We start from the raw sequence: 4,657 nt of genomic DNA, 5'->3' as shown, positions 1-4,657 counted from the left end.
GGTCCTTCCGGGCATCAGGCCTTCTTCGCCGGTCAGCAAACCGGCCCGGTCGCTCCATCAACCTACTACGCTCCTGCTCCGGTTGGCTATGGCGGGCCAACCGCTAGCAATGGCGTGACCGGCTACTCGGGCTACCCTGCGCCAGCTTCTTATGATCCGGCTCTGCTTGCTGCTCTTCATCAACAGCCTCCGACCGGGGCTTACTCCGGCGGTGGTGACTGGTTCATGGACACCGGTGCATCTTCGCACATGGCCGCTTACCCGGGTAACCTCTCCTCCGTGTCTCCTATTCACACTTCTTCTCGTATCATTGTCGGTAATGGTGCTGGTCTTCCTATCACTCATATTGGTTCCACAAGTTTTCCTTCCAACTCTAGGCCACTTTATCTCAATAATGTTCTTGTGTCTCCCGAGCTTATTCAGAATCTAGTTTGTGTTCGTAAACTTTCTCGTGATAACTCTGTAACTGTGAATTTGACGAAGTTGGTTTTTCTGTTAAGGACGCCCTCACACGGATGGTTCTTCACCGCTGTGACAGTCCCGGCGATACATACTCCGTCCAGCCTCCATCATCTTCACCTGTTGGACCAGTTGCACTTTCCGCCGGCGTTGATCTCTGGCACACACGTCTCGGTCATCCTAGCTCCACCGCTCTTCGTCATATTATTAGGGATTTTTCTTTTACATGTAATAAAACTGATGCGCACTCTTGTCACGCATGCCGTCTGGGCAAACATGTTCGCCTTCCCTTTAGTACTTCATCCACAGTTGCGTCGTTACCTTTCGAGTTAATCCATAGTGATGTTTGGACCTCTCATGTTGCTAGTAACACTAGTTTTTCATATTATCTTGTTATCTTGGATGACTTTTCTCATTTTGTGTGGACCTTTCCATTACGTAAGAAGTCCGATGTTGCTGCCACTCTCACGGCTTTCTACTCTTATGTAGCCACACAATTCGGTCGTCCCATTCTAGCTTTGCAAACTAACAACGGGAAAGAATTCGATAACACTACCATCCGCAACCTTCTCTCCACACATGGCACTGTTTTCCGTCTTACCTGTCCATACACCTCATAGCAGAACGGTCGGGCCGAACGCATCCTTCGCACTCTCAACGACTGCGTCCGCACCCTCCTTTTCCATGCCTACATGCCACCCCGCTTCTGGCCTGACGCTCTCGCTACTGCCACTCTCCTCATAAACCTTCGTCCATGTCGTACCCGGTGGAACTTCACACCTCACCACCTTCTCTTCGGGTCTCCTCCTTCATACGACGGTCTTCGTATATTTGGTTGTCTCTGTTACCCTAGTATTGTCGCCACCACTCCTCATAAACTTGCTCCTCGTTCCCTTCCATGTGTCTTCCTTGGTTACCCGGCTAACACCAAAGGCTATAGATGCTATGACCCGGTTTCCCACCATGTCATCACATCCCGGCATGTTTATTTCGACGAGTTGTCTTTTCCTTTTAAACAGGAACAGCAGGAGGCTTCTTCCTCGGCGCCCGGTCCCTCCTTGGCCGACCCTATCCGCCCTGGTTTAACCACCCGGCGTAGGGCGCCCCCTGGACGTGCGGCGCTTCGGCTCCTGCCCGCCGCTTCATCAGCTGCGCCGGCCTCCGAGCCGGCCTCCCAGCCGGCCTCCGCGCCGGCATCCGAGCCGGCCTCCGGGCCGGCCTCTTCGGCTGCTTCATCGCCGGGCTTCGCGCCGGCCTCTGCGCCGGTCTCCCCGGCTTCGTCGACTTCACCGGCCACTGGGTCGGCTCGCTCGCCGGAGTCGTCATCCTCTGTCCCGGCTTCTTCACAGCCGGGCGCGTCGCCGACATCTTCACCACCAGGCTCGGCGCCTTCTCCGGTAGAGGCTGCTGTGCCACCGCCTGCTGGCCCTGTCACGCGGTCACGGCTAGGCGTCCATCGGCCCAGCACTTGCTACCCACCGGACGTGTACACCTGCATCGCTTCGACTTCTTCATCGCCATCACCCGTGCCGACCTCCGCCCGTTCCGCGCTTCGTGACCCCATGTGGTTCACCGCGATGAAGGAGGAGTTTGATGCATTGCAACGCAATCACACCTGGCAGCTCGTCCCCCGTCCTCCTCAGGCCAACGTCATTACCGGGAAGTGGGTGTTCAAACACAAGTTTCATCCGGATGGTACTCTCGACCGACACAAGGCTCGTTGGGTCGTTCGCGGTTTTCGTCAACGAGCAGGTGTTGACTTCACCGACACCTTCGCCCCGGTTGTCAAACCCGGCACGATTCAGACTGTTCTTCAGCTCGCGGTCTCTCGCTCATGGCCTGTGCACCAGATGGATGTTTCGAATGCTTTTCTTCATGGTCACCTTGAGGAACAGGTGTTCTGTCAGCAGCCGACTGGATTTGTTGATGAGTCTTCTCCGGATCATGTGTGCTTGCTCTCTCGGTCTTTGTACGGTCTTAAGCAAGCTCCTCGCGCCTGGTACCAGCGCATCGCAGCTTTTCTCACTCAGCTTGGCTTCCGCTCCACTCGCTCCGATGCTTCACTGTTTGTCTACCACCAGGGTGATGCTACTGCCTACCTTCTGCTCTATGTTGACGACATCATCTTGACACCATGCTCGCCTGCTCTTCTTCAACAGCTCACCGATCGTCTTCGTGCTGAATTTGCCATTAAGGATCTAGGTCCTCTGCACTATTTTCTCGGGATCGAGGTTCTTCGTCGAGCAGATGGCTTCTTTCTTCATCAGCGGAAGTATGCTCATGAGCTTCTGGATCGTGCCGGGATGCTTAACTGCAAACCGGCCGCCACACCTGTTGATACGAAGGCCAAGCTCTCCGTCACAGATGGTTCTCCTGCTTCAGATGCTCCCTTCTATAGGTCGATTGTTGGTGCTCTTCAGTACCTCACTCTTACTCGACCGGAGCTCCAATACGCTGTGCAGCAGGTTTGCCTCCATATGCATGCTCCACGTGATGCTCACTGGACCGCGGTCAAGCGCATTCTGCGCTACATCCGTGGCACCTTGGATCTTGGATTGTCACTTCAGGCTTCATCATCTTTGGACATGACAGCTTATTCTGACGCCGATTGGGACGGCTGCCCTGACACGCGCCGCTCGACCTCTGGTTATTGCGTCTATCTTGGACCATCTCTCATCTCCTGGTCGTCCAAGCGGCAGCCTGTCGTCTCCCGCTCCAGTGCTGAAGCAGAGTACCGCGCCGTTGCCAACGTCGTCGCCGAGTGTTCCTGGCTTCGTCAGCTGTTGCATGAGCTTTTGTCTCCGGTTGACAAGGCTACGATTGTCTACTGTGACAATGTTTCTGCGGTCTACCTCTCCGCCAACCCGGTTCATCATCGACGCACCAAGCACATTGAGATTGATATCCACTTTGTTCGGGAACAGGTCGCTTTGGGTCATGTGCGCGTACTACATGTACCTACGTCCCACCAGTTTGCTGACATCATGACCAAGGGCTTGTCTACTGCGTCTTTTGAGGAGTTCCGATCCAGTTTTTGCGTCGACCGTGGTGCCGCTTCGACTGCGGGGGGGTGTTGAGATGTAGATAACATATGTGTATTTCTTGTACAACAAGCCCTCCTCCTTCCATGTATAGTCGAGGACGTGGCTACCCTTTGTACTTATATATACGTGCATATTGCACCCGATCAATACATCGTGAGTTGCATAATTCTCTACACCCACCTCGAGGTGAGTTTGAGGGGCGGCCCGCAGGATCTATGCTTCTCGGTGTCTGTCCCCTTCCTAGGCAGACGACCGCTGGTGGTGGCTGCAGCCTGCAGATCCACATCTCGTTCTTCCTCTTTTTTAAAGAAAATATATAAGGGGGCATGGGCCATCGAGTTTGTGAGCTCGAGCTCACCCTTTACCACAGTAAAATCCAAAATATTTGTCTAAAAAAAGTGAAATCCGAAATATACTAGCAGTACTATTTAAAAAAAACTCGCAATAAACATCGATGCGTGTTTTGCATGTGTGCAAAATTTTACAATGAAATGTTGTCTGGACAGAAAAAAAATCAATGCTCCAAAAACATCGTTTTTGAAAGCATTTTGGAGCTTTGATTTTGTTTTTTCGCCGAGACCTCTATGCATGTCATTCCATTACAAAAAATTTCATGCATGTGAAATGCACACCAATGTTTGCTGCCAAAAAATTCAGATTCTTTAAATAAAGATGATATATTTTTTTCCAGATTTTACTGTGACAAAGAGTGCATGTGAGCTCGAGCAGACAAGAGCAACTTCACACGTTTCTGTTTTCTTGATATACTATCCAAGAATGGGACATCGGCACGACTAAAAAATTAAATTCAAGGCCAATGAGTCTTTTGCACCGGCTTCAAAATGAAATTGGGGCAAGGGAGCCGGTCGCAGCTGGCCCTTCAAGAAGAGAGAGTCGACTCAGATTCCTTTGCCTCAGGTTGTAATATGTTGTTACAATAGCACAGGGTTTTGCAAGTATGTTATCTTTTGTGTTTATAGATGAAAAAAATCGAACTGGTGACCGAATTTCTTATATTCTAAAGTTACAAATATGCTAACTCATAATATTAATGGGGGTCATGGTAGAGATTGGAATTTATTCACATATGTGCCTTTTCTCGTTAAGCAAATAAACTCTAAATATCCTAACTTGATATAAAATCCAATTGCTAA

The sequence above is a fragment of the Triticum dicoccoides genome, chromosome 3A (genome assembly GCF_002162155.2).
Source record: "Triticum dicoccoides isolate Atlit2015 ecotype Zavitan chromosome 3A, WEW_v2.0, whole genome shotgun sequence".
NCBI classification, from domain to species: domain Eukaryota; kingdom Viridiplantae; phylum Streptophyta; class Magnoliopsida; order Poales; family Poaceae; genus Triticum; species Triticum dicoccoides.
The sequence above is the reverse complement of the archived record's forward strand: the minus strand, read 5'-3'. Positions refer to the sequence as shown.